At 51.7% G+C, this 16,073-nt stretch overlaps 1 pseudogene; it reads right to left on the bottom strand.

Moving 5' to 3' along the window:
* Window positions 1–1,412: 1,412 nt before the first annotated feature.
* LOC144109640 (uncharacterized) lies at window positions 1,413–15,873 on the bottom strand (annotated as a pseudogene).
* Window positions 15,874–16,073: the final 200 nt, after the last annotated feature.

The following is a 16,073-nucleotide window of genomic DNA, read 5'->3' as shown; positions in this document are numbered from 1 at the left end:
CTTGCTTGGCCGGGTCCTCGGAGCGCAGTAGGGTCTCCCAAGCCTTCCAAGTGGTAAGGTGCTCCAGGCCCCGCGGGGAATGATCCCCCGGGCAGAGGAAAAGGATATGATCGAGAGTGGCTTGAGGGTGGGGGCAGAGGGTACAGGAGGGGCTTGTGTGGACTTGGTGATAGCGCGAGCGTATATAAGGGGAGGGTAAGGTGCGTGTTTGGAGCCGCCTCCAAAGTGTCTGATGATAATTGTCGAGGGAGGGATGGGGTGGGGGGTACAGCCGACGCTCGGCTTTGCAGGCCTGCGTCGGTTCACTGAAGAAATGCATGCGCTTCCGTGAGAACCCCAAATCGGAGGCCGGCGGTGTCCGGTTGAGAGAACCTGGGGCTAAAGCTTTGGCAGCCTCGTTTCCGGGATTCCCAGAGTGGGCAGGCACCCATATGAGCTCTATGTGGCGGGGCGGGTGTTCGGCGAGGGAGTTCAATATGCGAAATGCAGGGACGTGAAATCTCCCGACGGCGAAATTTAGAATGGCAGTATTAGAGTCCGATAGTATATACTGGGCCTCCGTGCGCGTGATGGCTAGGGCAATAGCGGCCTCTTCGGCCTCCTCCGAAGTGCCAGTGGGGGATATGTGAAGGGTGGCAATCGGTTGTAGGGAGGGGTTCGTGATGGCTACAACCGCGTTCTCGCCTGTGCATGCGGCATCCACCCAAACGGCATCCGGTTCCATGCCATAGTTTTGTGGAGCGGCCGTGCGCGAGCTCTTCACCGAGGTTCGTGGTAGTTGGGGGCATGTTTTTAGGGGGAGGTTTAATAAGTAGTTCGCGGTGAATGTGGTGGGGAACCGGGAGCTGTGTGGGATCCGTGGCTGGTATCCTGATACCGAGGGTGTGTAGGATGTGTCTGCCGGTGGTGGTTCTCGCGAGACGTATGTATTGTCTCTGACGATGGGCCTCGATAAGCTCACCTATCGTGTTGTGTAGGCCTAGCTGGAGGAGTTTTTCGGTTGAGGTATTTAGGGGTAGGTGTAGTGCTGTCTTAAATGCTGTTCGGATGATGGCATCCAGGGTGGAGATTTCTGTGACCTGGAGTTTCAGGTAGGCGAGCGTGAAGAGAAAGCGGCTGAGGACGAAGGCATGAATAAGACGACAAAGGTCATGCTCCTTCATGCCCCGGTGGTGTCCAGAAACTCGGTGGATTAGGTGGGATATCGACACCGCCGTCTGCTTGAGTTTCAGGATGGTGAGAGTGTTTTTCCAGTTGTTCTGGATGTGGAGGCCCAGTACCCGGAGAGTGTGTACCTCCGGGATGTACCGGCTCTCCAGTTTCACGGTTATGGGGGCTGTGGACAGCTTTTGTGTGGCCCGGTATGAGGTGTCAAAAATATCCTGTTTGAGCTGGAGCATGGCGTCCTGGGCCTACAGGTGGGGTCGGAAGCCCACCATGCTGTGGGGATAGAGGTCTTGGTCCGTCATGTGTTGGGTGAGTCGGGCGAGTGTGACATGCTCCAAAAGCTTGCCCAGACATGATGTTAGTGAGATGGGACGAATATTTGCAAGTGTAAGGGGTTTGTGGGGCCTAGGTATGAATAAGATTTTGGCGTGAAGCCAGGATTGCGGAAGGGTGCCCTTCTGCCAGCATGTGTTGAAGTTCCCCGTGAGCTGGGCAATCGACTGATCGTCCAAATTGCGGAGCATTCTATGAGATACGGTCAACTCCTGGATTTTCTGGAAACAGGCGCAATGCGTGGGAGGATATGAGGAGATCACAGACGATGGTGAGCGTTGCTTAGCGTGTACAGAGTTTCGTATACCGGCCAGAGTTTGTCCAAGAAATCGGATGGATTTTTTTTGATGAAGAGATGATTTGGATGCATTCCTGCAAAGATTCGAGCGGATAGCTTTGGGGCAAGGCTGGAAGCGCAGTGAAAGGGCCATGGCATTGACTTTTGTTTAGTAGGGAGGCGCTGAATTTGTCTGGGAGGATGTCTGCTGCTGATTCCATGGACTAGAAAACGTCAAAAAGGCACTCGTCTAAATATTCATGCTTACGGCCGAGGGGATTTGCGAGAGATTTCGCACTGGAAACTTGAGGATTGTGAAACCGCAAAGCAGTTTTCCTGCAGGCTGAGCAACTATTTCGACAGGTGGTTTGATATATCAAACACAGAAAAAAGGTTTGAAGCGGTGCGTGACAAGCTGGTGACAGAGCAATTTTTACCATGTTGCAGTCGAACGCTAGCGCTATTCCTGAAGGAAAGTTGTGTTCTTTGGAAGAATTCGCCGACACTGCAGACCAATTCTTTGAGGTTCAAGGGCTGACAAATATGAGTAAGGCAAAAGAGGAATCTCAAAAAAGGTGCTAGAGACAAGTGCGACAAAACCAAGCGCCTTTGGCGGTGTATATATGCTGCCAGTAAGGTTTTTTTTCTGCGGCAAGGTGGGACACTGTGTAGTTGACTGTCGGACTAGTATCGGTATCCAAAAACCACAGGTTGTGTGTCAGGGTTGTAAGAGGAGGGGACATACTCTAAATGAGTGCCTATATAGAACGCAGGACCAAGCTGCATGCGTTATCGACTCTCGCGCAGAACTCGTCATTCCACCTGAAGTCGCACATCTAAAAGGAGAGAACACGCAGCTAGAAAATTAAGCGGTGAGTGGAACACCTAAGTCGAAAGCGCCTATGCCGGTGGTGGTTGCGCAAACAGGGGACCGTCCTATTTTGGTGAATAAAGAGAGCGGAGCCTACACGGTTTTGGTGCAGAGAAGCCTGGCGAAGGACGAGAATCTTACAGGGGAAGTGTTGGCCGTCACTCTTGTAGACGGCACAGTCAGGTAACTTCCTGAAGCCAGGATTCTAGTGTGCACTCCTTAAAAAACTGGACAGGTGGCGAAAACATGCGCAGGGCAGCCTATCGACGATCTCATCTTGCGAAAAATTATGGGTGCAAGAAGTGTCGAGATCCCCGATCCTGAGTGGATGATTCTCAACGTTGAAGAACACCCAAAGGAGGAATGGCCCATGGAAGCTCAGGCGGTTCAAGGGGCAGTCAGTTTCTCGTCGGCAGTGGAGACAAGAGCTCAAGCGACAGCCCGAGCAACGCAGCGTCTGCTCTCTACTCCTGTTACGATGTGCCTGAGCGTAACATCGAGCGAAATTGCCATTAGGCAAAAAGAAGACCCGGGCTTGAAGGCCTGCTTCGAAAGAGTCGGGGAAAAAGTGAAAAGAAAGAGGAGTCGTACGTCATTCGAATACCAATTGGTAAACGGCCTTCTGCACAGGGAATGCATATTTAGCTCAGGAAGGCGGGTCCAAAAGCTGGTGTTACCGAAAGATATGCGAGAGACTGTGCTACGCTTAGGACATGGCGCCATTATGGCCAGACACCAGGGTGTTCAAAAGACGGTGTCTGGAATCACAGAGGAGCTCTTCTGGTCAGGTGTATAGAGTGACATTAAGCGCTTTGTTCGCTCGTGTGACGTGTGCCAGCGTGCAATTCCAAAGGGTAGAGTTCGTCCCGTACCTCTGGGCAAGATGCCAGCCACCGACCTACCGTTTCAAAGAGTGGCTATTGACATTGTGGAACCAATCACTTGAGTATCCGGCAAAGGCAATACCATCATTTCTGAAACAGCGCGAAAAACATCGGACAAAAAGAAGGACACGGGACGAGCGCTGACTCTCAACTAAGGTTTTATTGGACACACCTGGTGCTTACAAAGGGAGAAATCAGACAAAAAGTACATCACATGTTACATTAAAATCGATAAAACATGAGGTAGAGAAGCAATGCGACGCTCAAAAGTCACCAAGAACAGCTATCTTTTTGTCATTGAGAGTAGCTGACGGTTTGCTAACAGATTTTGGCTCTTGATTGATATTGAGAGCTTCCATTCTTCTCGCGTGGTCTGCTCACAGTGCGTGTAAAGCACCTTTGTGCTATGCCACAAGGCTCACCATTTTCCTTCTTTTTATTTACTTCACACTTTTTAGAGTGGCTTACCAAGCATGAAAGCTGCTTGTTATTGTCTAGATTATTTCTGTGCTTCTGCAACCTTTAAGAAACGTCCCGTCTTCCCGATGTATAGAGGGCTCGGCAGGAGAGTGCAATTTGGTAGTAGACCCTCTTCCTTTCGATTGCCGAACATAACTGCTTTAGTTTGATGGGAACTGATATAGCTACATTTATTCCATATCGACTAGCCACATATTTGAGCCCATAGGTGATGCAATGTAGGTAGGGAAAAATAGCAACTCTTTTCCTTTTTCGTTTTGGTTGTCACGAGTTTGCTGAGTGTCCTGCTGTTTCCCCCACTTGAGCAAACGAGAGCAGGCCTCTGGTGCTCTAAAGCTTGAGTACCCGGCAAGCCTAATCTTTGAAAGTTTAGACTGGAAATTGTCGCTGAGAGAAAAGTGACAGGATATTCTCAAGAATTCTAAAGGCAGGAAGTTACAATGCCGTTTTTAACATTTTTTGAATGACTTGAGTGGGAACTAAGGAGCGATTTGGTTGATCTACGGTTATATTTTCAACAGTCATGACGGGTCTAAACCGGAAGCGCAAATCCAAGAACTGCAACTCATCGTCTGATCGTGCCTCCAAGGTGAATTCCAGCCTTGCACCACATTTTCTGAATACCTTCAAAATGTCAGCCATGTGCACTGCTAAGTGAACGCCGTCTGTAAACACCAGATAGTCTTCAACATACCTCATGGTCTTAACGTACAGTTCCGATAGTTCCCTCTCGATTTCCCTTTCCACGTACATGATAAGGTGGAGGAGAAGGAAAAGCAGGGAGGTTAACCAGGCGATTAGCCGGTTTGCTATCCTGCACGGCGAGAAACGGGTGAGGGGAGAAAAAGAGGTAGGAGAAAAGACAGTTGCAGGAAATTAAAGTCACTATGCAAAGTCACAGCGTTCAGTAAAGTCACAGCCTATTGTGCAGGCCAGAGGTCCTGAAAAAGCGGAGCAGTGCCTTGGAGGCCTTCATTGCCGACGAGCGCAACGGCCAGTTGCCGAGAATCTTCGATTCCTTCAGTAGGCGCAGGTCTAGATGTTCCAGTGCACGGCAGAGAGACTCTTTCGGCTCTGTAGGCAGGGCATTCACAAAGAATGTAGGCTATAGTCTCATCACACCCGCAGATGGCACATGCAGGGCTGTCAGTCTTACCTATTAAGAAGGAGTAGTGCTTCGTGAAAGCTACACCAAGCCAGAGGCGACACAATAAAGTTGCTTCACGTCTTGGTAGGCCGCATGGAAGCCGGAGCTTGAGATCTGGGTCCAAGGTTTTTTAAACGCGAATGCGAAAATGGGCCCGAGTTCCACGCGGCATGTGTGATGTCCCGTGACAGTGGTCTAAGCCTACTCGCTGCGTCGACTCTCGAGATGGGGATGGACACACAATCACCCTCATGGTGAGCAGTTCGCGCGCCCTCATCCGCGCGATGGTTGCCTGCGATACCGCTGTTGTCCTGGCAGCCATTGGTAAAAAATATCGTGCCTTTTGTTGATGACTGTGTGGTGGAGTTCTCAGATTTCCGCGACAAGTTGTTCATGGGACCCATGACGAAGAGTAGATTGTAACGCTTGGAGGGCTACCATAAAATCAGCGAAAACAGCCCATTGATGGGGTGTTTCTTCACTGTTATGCTCAATAGCGACACGAATGGCAGTAAGTTCTGCACCAGGCAATGAAATCCGGTGTGATCTTTTCACTTTCTTAACTATAGTCTTTACGGGGATGACTAGGAGCCCGAGGAACTGGAAGGGGTCACTGAGCTATCAGTGTACACGTGCAGTCGGTGTCCGTGTTTCTCATGCAATTATTCTAGAGTGGTCTGTTTTAGTACTGTCGTCGATAAATCATTTTTCGCATACGATGTTCTCGGCCGGTTAGCAGGAAGACTGGCAAGATGGTGTGCGAAACTCCGAGAGCGGTGACGAAAATGCGCTCTCAAGGCTTCGAATGAGACATAAGCATTCACTGGATTCTCCTCAGCGATGACTACTGCTGCGGCTGTAGACGCACATTTTGGCAGTCCTAGGCACGTCCGCAGAGCTTCAGCCTGAACACTTTGCCGACACCGTATGTTCGTTTTCCATAAGTTTCCTAGGGCAGGGATACTGCATGGAACGAATCTCTTGGATAATGCAGTGTACAACTGGAGCACCGACAGTATTGATGCTCCCCACGACTTCCCTCCAAAAGAGGAGAGAACATTAACGATCGGTGTCAGTCGCCTTTTCATGTACGAGACATATGGGCTCTATGTTAGATTACGATCGATGATTACTCCAAAAAAGTGATGGCTTCTTTCGTAGGGTAGTGTTGTCGCATTTCTGCGTACGGGGTAATAGGACATGCTCCTAAGTGTAAAGGCAACAATGGAGCATTTTTCAGGAGAAATCTCCAGGCCTTGCAGGCGGAGGTAGGCCGCAAAAATTCTTGCCGCCTTTTGAAGAAAAAGCGTTAGCAGCGATTGTCAAGAACTTCGAAGTATCACCCTTGAAGGAAGCTGAGACGAAGAATCAAGCGGTGGCGCATCTCAACAACCTTAGCCTTGAACGGCTGTGCGCACAAGTTGGCGAGTGCAAGAAACTTCAGCTGGAGATATTTTTCAGTGCGAAAACACATAAGGTCGACGTCCCGTTTCGGGCAATAGTCTCGGAAAAGAGCATGTGGCAACACCATGTATTACTCTTTCTGCAACGACACCTTTCATCCCTGTGCTTCAATGAAGCATTAAGAATTTTATTCCGCTGCGCTTGTTTCTTGACGACTACCTGGTGTTTAGAGATCGCGATCGCTTAGCAGCATGCATGGCTGACATTTTGAAGGTATTCAGAAAGTTTGGTGTAGGGCTGATATTCAACTGTGAGGCACCATTGAATATGGGTTGCAGTGCTTGGATTTACGCTTTCGGTTCGGCTCCGGTCATGTATGCTCGAAATACAAACCTAGATGAACTGAACCGCTCCTTAGTACCCACACAAGTCATTCAAAAATTGTTAAAACCGGCATTGTCAGTTTCCGCCTTCGGAATTCTGTGACAAATTTCTGTCATCATGCTCTCTGCGACAGTTTCCAGTCTCAACTCTCTAGGATTAGGCTTGCCGGGCAAACAATCTTTACAGAAACATAGGCCTGCTCTAGTTTGCTCAAGTGCGTGAAACAGCAGGACACTCAGCAAACCCATGACAACCAAAGGAAAAAAAAGGAAAAGTTGCTGTTGCTTCCTATGTACAACGCATCACCGATGGGCTGAAAAATGTGGCTAGTCTGTATGGAGTACATGTAGCTATATCAGCTCCCACCAAACTAAAGCAGTTAAGTCCGGCGATCTAAAGGGATAGGGAACCATGAGAAAAAGAAAAGGGTGTTGCACCGCGCACAAAGACAAGTTCGTCGCTTGTCGAAAATGGCTTGCATACCAAATTCCCTCTCCTGCAGAGCCTTGTACATCGGGCAGACGAGACGTTGCTTCAAAAAAGTTTGGAGGAGCACAGATATAATCTAGAATAACAAGGCGCTTTCATACTTGGTAAGGACTGTAAAAAGTGTGAAGTAATGAAGAAGAACCATTGCACTGTCATGTGGCGTAGCACAAAGGTGCTTTACACGCACTGTTCTCAGTCCACGCGAAAAGTAATACAAGCTTTCCCTATCAGTCAAGAGCCAAAGTGTGTTAGGAAACCATCAGTAACACACTATGACAAAGAGATAGCTTTTCTTAGAGGCCTTTGAGCATCACGTTGCTTCTCGGCATCGTTTTATCGATTATAGTGTAACATGTGATGTACTTTTTGTGTGTGTTTTTCCTATATAAGCACAATGTATTGCTAATAAAACATTACTTAATGGTCAGCGCTCGTCTCGTGTCCTTGGTTTTGTCCGCAGTTTTTTTTTGCACTGTTTCACAAAAGATGCATCTGTACCATCTTGCCCAACTGAACTGTCTATAAGGGCAATAGATAAGTGCTTGCCCTGGTTGACGTGGCCTCTCGTTATCCGGACGCTATTACATTAAACACTTTTGAGAGTATTAAAGTGGCGGAGGGTGTTGTGGCGATGTTCTCGCGTTATTGGTTGCCGAAGGAAATTTTGAGTGACCAGGGCTCGAACTTCACGGGAACTAATGAAAGAGGTTGAGCGCCTCTTGTCAGTAAGGCAGTTGCTAACAACACCGTAACATCCCATGTGTAATGGACTTGTTTTGCGGATCAATATCACCCTCAAAATATGATCAGGAAAATTTGCCAGGTGAGACCTACTGATTTGGATAGATATCTCCCAGCTCTTTTATATGCTTACAGCGAAGTACTGCAAATGTGTCTTGGTTTCTCTCCCTTCGATATGTTGTATCAGAGAACCGCTAGAGGTTAACATACAATACTCAAAGAGCTGTGGGCTAACAAAGAGGTTACATCAGATCTCAAGACAACATACACATATGTTCTTGACTTGTGGGACAAGTTGGAGGAAACGTTCAGCCTGTCACATCAAGGCCTGGAAAGGGCGCGCGAACGCTATTAGGGCTACTATGACAAGAAAACCACTCACATAAATCTGAATCCGGGTAACAGGGTTCTCCTCCTGCTACCCACAGATCGTAAGTTACTGATGCAATGAAAGGACCCTTACCTTGTGACGCAAAAGAAAAATGACATGGATTATGAATTATTGATAAATGACACCAAGAAGGTTTTCCAAGCAAACATGTTGAAAAAATACAAAGAAAGAGTGCCCGTACGATACGCCCCCAAGGTAGCTTGCTCGGTAGTGGCGGAGCAGACAAATTATGTTGCCGAGGTGCCCATGTGCAATGGGAAGAAAATTGTAGGATGAGATAAGGTGCTAATGAACCCCAAGTTGAATGAAGACAGAAGATCTCAGATAAAGGTGATAATGACGATAATGATTATGGGTGTTTATGGCGCAAGGGAATCTACGGAGAAACAGCGCCATACAACAAGGTATTTTCCATTTCTCAAGGTGGGGTCAGAGGCTAATTTCCCAAGCATTTCACCCTAAAGAATCAGAGCACCAAACCACGGTAAAGCTTGTAATTATTGTATCACCGGAGGGTACCTGGCAGCACTGGTAATCGAATCCCGCACCTCCCACATGCGAGCCGGATGCTCAACCACTTGGCCACCACTGCGGTCACAGATAAAGGCTCTACTCCAAAGCAAGAGAATGCGTTGGGCAAAACGAATGTCATATTTTGCAAATTAGATCTCTCTACAGATCGACCAATAAATACGAAACTATACTGACTAAATTTAGTACTTCAAGAATCAATTGAAAATGAGGTACGGGATATGTTGGAGCTTGGTGTGCTTGAGAGGTTGTGGTCAGCATACAATGCATCTCTCATGGTTGTCAAAAAGCCCGATGATACTAACCGATTTTGTGTAGATTCTCGACGGCTAAATGACATCATAGTACCTGATGCTGAACCTATACCAAGAGCGGATGTGGTGTTGCTAAGGTGGCTCACAAAAGCTAATGTCTAAATTTGATTTAGCTAAAGGGTACAGGCAAATACCAACGGAAGATTCGTCGAAAGAGAAGACTGCCTTATCTTGCTCGGCGGTTTTATTTCAGTTTAAATTGATGCCGTTGGTTTGAAGACAGCATCCGCAATATTCACGAAGCTAATGAGGAAGGTTTTGGAGGGGCTTTTTAATGTGGGCACTATATTGATGACATCCTTGTGGTAACAGATGCGTAGGACGAGCATGTAATTACGCTGAAACAACTATTTGACAGAATTCAGCAAGCCAGGTTGACCATAAAACCATCAAAATGTGAGGAGGGCTTTGAAGCCATTTCTTTCCTAAGACAAAAGCTGGGGATGGGCCGCATCGCGACGAAAGACGACATCTTGGTCAATATAGAGCAAGCCTAGATACCGACGACCAAGAAAGAAGTAAAGTCGCTCTTGGGTTTCACTGGATACTACAGCGACTTTATTCCCGATTATAGAACAGAGAGACAGACAGACAGACAGACAGACAGACAGACAGACAGACAGACAGACAGACAGACAGACAGACAGACAGACAGACAGACAGACAGACAGAGACAGGCAGGCAGGCAGGCAGGTAGGTTTGGTTTAAAGGGTTTTAACGTCCCAAAGTGAAACAGGCTGTGAGAGACGCCGTAGTGAAGGGCTCCGGGAATTTCGACCACCTGGGGTTCTTTAACGTGCACTGACATCGCACAATACACAGGCCTCTAGAATTTCGCCTCCATCGAAATTCGATCACCGCGGCCGGGATCGAGCCCGCGTCTTTCGGGCCAGCAGCCGAGCGCATAACCACTCACCCACCGCAGCGGCACCGATATATATATATATATATATATATATATATATATTATGGGGTCACTCTGCATCCAGCCGGCCGGGAAGGCGAGCTTCCGTGCAAGCTACACGCAGGCGTTACTCAAGTACGCAACACGTTTCCCCAAACCGTGGCCCAGAGTCGCAGCCACGGCAGGTCCGGACGAAATAGGCAACTGCAGGGCACGCTAGGAAATAGTTTAATATCCTAACGCGAGGTAAAGCACGCTGCAGAAGAATGTTCAATCCATAAAATAGATGTTCAGCAGCTCACCAGGTCGTTGACGTCGTCTGGCGTTGGTGTACGGGGGCCGGCGGGCAGCGGAAGGGGTCCGTGGGGCACTTCGGTAAGGTCCGGCAGCGAGAGTCGCTTCACGCCGCGCGTTCCTCTCTTTTATCCCTTCGGGCATTGCCTCCCTGGCCGCAAATCGTTGCCGTAAAGCTTAGGTGAGCTACCCTCTCCGCCGGAGGCAGCGCGCTGCCGTGACGTCACGTCAGTGCTGGGGCGGAAATGAGCAGAGTCGCAGGGGTGCCTTCTCTACACATTCCTGGTGGCCAGCGCGCCCGTGTAAGTCACGGTCGCCGCTGGCGCGGGGTACGAGGAGGGGATATTAGTGTATCCCACATCCTCCCCTGCTTAAGAAGCCTCCCGAACACAGAATCAGGGGCAACATTATTTGATCTCCTCCGCCTTCCTGGGATCGAGGTTCGAAGTTCTTCAGCTCCCGCCGGTGCATCGGTTGACGGCCGCGCCACGCCCCCGCCGATCAGCTGCTTCGCTCCGAGGGCTTGGCCTCCCGCACGATGACGGTTGGCATCTTGGTCCCTGTCACGGTCTTCCGAGTGCGCGCGGCTGCGCCGTTCCGGTGAATTCGGTCGACCGCCTCCTTGGCGCCGGCTACGATGCCTTGGAGGCCAGGTCCATGGCTGCGCCCCTGAGGTACTGGGTCAGGTGGCTTCAGGGGCCAGGGCTGCGGCGCTTTATAGTTGAGGCCGCGGTTGGGCTGCCCTGGCATACCTGGTCAGCAGGCGAGGACCCAGGGTTGCGGTGGTAATGGGGCCCCCGCAGGCGGTGGCGCACAGTCGACGGGTGGGCAGCTCCGATGCGATGTGGCAGGTAGCAGGGGTTGCCAGGGTGGCGACTGCAGGTCGCGGGCGGGGTGTAGCGTCGAGCCTTGGGCGCGGCGCGTTGCCGAAGCTGGATGGTGGCTGGTAGTTGGTAGTGGAACGGTGTCGTTCTGATGTGCCCTGCTTCTTTTCCATCTGCGCTGAAAAAGGTCAACACAGACGCAGACCGCAATTCCTCGAGCCTGTAAACAAGCGAGGAAAGTTTCTCTCGCACGCGGAACGGCCCGATCAATTTGGGCGCCAGCGAGGCCGCAAACTCTTTGCTAGCGTCGCTGAGAACGTGCTGGCGTCGAAACACCAGATCGCCCACTTTTTAGTGAACATCCCGGTGCGAGCGGTCGTACGGTGCTTTCTGCTGCGCCCTAGCGGTGCTCAGGTTGCGGCGAGCCTTGCGTAAGGCCTCCGTCATCTTAGCGCGCAGCTGCGTCGCGTACTCAGCTCGTGCTGACGAAGCGACTGGCGTCTTCCTGCTGTCCGATAGAATCCGGTTCATCGGATTCAGCAGCTCTCTACCCAGATTGAGAGAAGATGGCGCATACCCAGTCGAGCGGTTAATGGTCGAACGCAAAGCAAACGCGATCTCCGGCAGATGGAGTCCCAATCTTTGTGCCTCTCAGAGTACGCGACAAGCAAGTGCTTAACGTTGCGATTGACTCGTTCCGTGGGGTTCGACTGAGCATAATAGGTGGTCGTTTTCTTGTGCTTAATGCCGAGTGCAGCGCACGAATCAACGAACACCTTCGCAGTGAAGTAGGACGCGTTGTCCGTTATCAGCTGCTCTGGGAAACCGAACCTGGTGAATGCGTCCATCAGCTTCTCCATGATCACTCGTTCCGTCAGCTTTCTAAGGAAGAAAAGTTCAACCCACTTGCTGAAGTGATCCGTGACTACCAGCAAGAACTTGTTCCTACTCGGTGTCATAGGATACGGTCCCATGATGTCACACGCCGCGATTTGCCAGGGCGTCTGGCTGTTAATCGGGTGCACGAGACCGGGTGGTCATCCGCCTTGGGGCTTCAAACTTTGGCACACATGGCACGAGCGGGCGTAGCGTATTACGTCCCTTTTCATGCCAAGCCAGGAAGCAAAGCGACACATCTGAGTGTAAGTCTTGGGGCCGCTTGCATGCCCAGCGATGCACGAGTCGTGAATATAGCGCAACAGTGCTGCTCTCAATACTCGCGGTATCACCACCTTGAACGCCTCGTTTGTGTCGTTCTCGGAGAGTATATACCTCAGCAGGACGCCGTCGGAATCCAGCAGATACGAATCCATCGCGCTCACAGCACTACCAGCTGTTTCCGAGCGCTCCGCACCGAGAGCAAAACCAGCTGTCTCCGTGTGCGCGGCGGCCCTGCCGCCCGGCTCCCGGAGCCCGTCGAACACCTTTCGACAAAACGGATCCTGCTGCTGAGCTTCGAGCCGCTCCTTCCTGCATAACACGATCCCCACGGAACTCGCGTAGTCCACGTGGTTCACGCTCTCGCCCTGGATCAATGGTTGATCCGCGTTCCCTACATGGTCTACGGCTCGGGTCTGTCCCTCACTCTCTCCGGCTGTCGGGCGGTCGGTCGCGTGACCTTCCTCGCACTGGACAGGCGCTCGCGAGAGTGCGTCAGCCACCGCGTTGTTTTTCCCTTTTCGGTAGCGCACGGTGAAGTCGTAACGCTGCAGCAACAGGGACCAACGCGCTAGGCGGCCGCTCGGCTCGCTGAGTCGTCTCAGCCAGGTGAGCGCATGTGATCCGTCTCGATCACAAATGCCACCCTATCGACGTAGTAGTCGAACTTACGCAGAGCAAAAACTATCGCGAGACATTCCTTCTCTGTCACCGAGTAATTTCTGCCAGCGTCAACGAACGCCTCGCGAAAGCTACCGGACGGAGAACGCCTTCATGCTCCTGAAGCAACACTGCTCCTAAGCCCAGGTCGCTTGCGTCGGTTTGAATCACAAACTTCCTGTTTGGTCGGGTAGCTGCAACTCAGCCGTTTCAGCGATCACTTTGGTGAGGTTGCGCAGTGCATCCTCTTGCTCGTGACCCCGACTCCAGCGCTCGCCTTTCTTCAAAAGCTTTGTCAAAGAAGTCTGCAGCGCTGCGCAATCTGGGATGAACTGGCGATAAAAGTTCGCCATTCCCAGGAAGCGCCTGAGACCGGCTATATCTGTGGGCGACGGAAACTTAAGCAAAGCCTCAAGCTTATCATCGCACGGCAGAATGCGGCCTCTGTCGATCGTGAACACCAACAGTGTTATTCGGGTCGCGGCGATCTGCGCCTTCTTCGGGTTCAAAGTGATTCCCGCGGACCTCAGCCTCTCTAGGACGTCCCTCAAGTGGCGCAGGTGTTCCTCGAACGTTTTTGAGTACACAACGATGTCGTCTATGTACGCGAGCGCATGTTGCCACTTCGCATCTCCCAGAACACGGTCAATTAGGCGCTGATAGGTAGCGGGTGCTCCTACCAAGCCAAAAGACATTCTCTTGAATTGGAAAAGGCCTCTGTGACAAGTGAAAGCAGTTTTCTCGCTGTCCCGCTCATTCATTTCAACCTGAAAGTATCCGCGGCTAGCATCGAGCGTTGTGAAGTACTTCGCCCCACCTAGGTTGGACACTAAGGAAGAAATGGTTGGTAGAGGGTACGCGTCTTTTCTCGTAACCTCATTCAGCTTGCGTTAGTCCACGCAAAGTCGATATGTATCGTCTTTCTTTGGAACCAATACTACCGGGAAGCCCCAAGGGCTGTTAGACCTCTCAACAACGCCAGTGTCGATAAGTTCGTCTAAGGCGCTGTCCAGTGCTTTTCTCTTGGCCAAGCTAATTGGTCTAGGATTGCACTTCCAAGGCAGTGCGTCACCCGTGTCTATTCGGTGCCTGACTAGGGTAGTGAGGCCCGGGCGGTCAATGAATGTCGCGTTGTACTCGTAGAGGAGCGATGACAACCGTGGCTTCTCCCTCTCCGTCACGCTGTTCACTTCCGACAACAAGGGGTGCGCTGACCTTCCCTGCGCGGCAGAGCATCTTTCTACCGCGGCAACCTTCTCCCTGCCCTCTCCCTCAGCGGCGATGGTCCGCTCGCCTCCTGGATCTCGGGCTGGCGGGGTGGATTTCATAATGCGATACAGCGCGAATAAAGACGGGGACGAAGCGAGACAAGACACCACAGCACTGTCAGGGTCTCCCCCCGCTCGCACCGCGTTCGGAGTCTGAATGGTGTGTGACGCCGCGGGCGCTTTCGCGAAAGGCTTCAGGGCGCCTGACGTGCGCTCCCTGTAGCCTCCGCTGCTGATGTCTATCACAATACCTGTCTTGGTTAGGAAGTCTCGTCCAAGAATTACAGGAACAGATAAACAGGGAAGATGAACTAGGCGTTGTCGCCGCACGCGCATTTCCCAGCGAACCACCAACCTAGCTGCACCGCTTGATTGCGCTGTGCCGCTCGCGAGGCGAAAAGTGGTATCGCACTCTCTCAGCCGGATTTTCTTCTCGCGGAGATGCTTTAACACCTCGTCACCGAACAAAGAAGCGCTTGCTCCTGAATCTAGTAACGCGGTGAATTTCTTTCGAGCTATCGTTAACTCAGTGAACGGCGCAGACAGGTCAACAAAACTTCCTACGCGGCATGCCCAAGGCACTAGCAAACCAGGGTTTTCTGTGTACGCCGCGCGGGATCGAAGGTCGATCACCGGCGGCTTTGGCCGCCCTCCTGCCCGTGACCAAACACGGTCGGGAGGGCGGCCACACTCGTGGGCGAAGTGCCGCGGCTGGTCGCACCGGTAGCAACGGTTGCCCGGGCCCCGACGGGCTAGGCGCTGGTCGCCCCGTTCCGGTCGGTCATCTCGAACTCGCGGCGCGGATGGTGGGGGCCGCGTGTCGGCCTCGCGATCTCGCCTCGGTTCGTTCCGCTCTGCGGCAGCGTGTGCTGTTCGCAACGCGTAGCTGAATGGGTCCAAAGCGCGGTCGGAAACTCACAACCTCTTGGGACACGCTCGTCAGCAAACTGTGCTGACGCTTCACCTCAAGATGGACTGCGCGCTGAGCTGCCATTCCACGCGCAGCGCGGCTCAAGTGACAGCGATGCGGGTGGGGGCGGCCGATACGCTCGCGCAGAGAGGATGTCTCCCTGAATGCGGTTCGCCTCAGCTGCCAGCTCATCCAAATCTCTGAACCTGACTCCTCTCAGGTAAGCCATGAAAGTCGGGTTCGCTTGTCTCGTGACACGCTCAACTTTCTCTGTGTTCGTGGCGCTAGGGTCAGCGAGGCGACAAAGTTCGTCCATCGCTCGTACGTACCCTAACAGAGACTAGTCGGGGTGCTGGGTTCGGAGCTCCAGCTCTCTCCTCAAACGCCACTCATAGTTTGCGGGAAGGAATTCGTCGCGGAATCTTGCGCAAAACTCCTCCATTGTCCTCCCTCGGTTGCCGGCTAGTCGGTACCAGCGGGCCGCTTGCTCCGTCAAAGAAACCGGCACAACACGCGCGAGCATTTCGGCGTCTGCGATTCCTGTCACTTGCTGATAATGCAGCAGACGGTCGAGGTACTTATTTGCTCCCGTAGTGTCGTGGTACCCCGTGTAGGTAGGCAAGTCTATCCTAACACGTGGTG

The sequence above is a fragment of the Amblyomma americanum genome, chromosome 11, assembly GCF_052857255.1.
Source record: "Amblyomma americanum isolate KBUSLIRL-KWMA chromosome 11, ASM5285725v1, whole genome shotgun sequence".
NCBI classification, from domain to species: domain Eukaryota; kingdom Metazoa; phylum Arthropoda; class Arachnida; order Ixodida; family Ixodidae; genus Amblyomma; species Amblyomma americanum.
The sequence above is the reverse complement of the archived record's forward strand: the minus strand, read 5'-3'. Positions and strand labels throughout refer to the sequence as shown.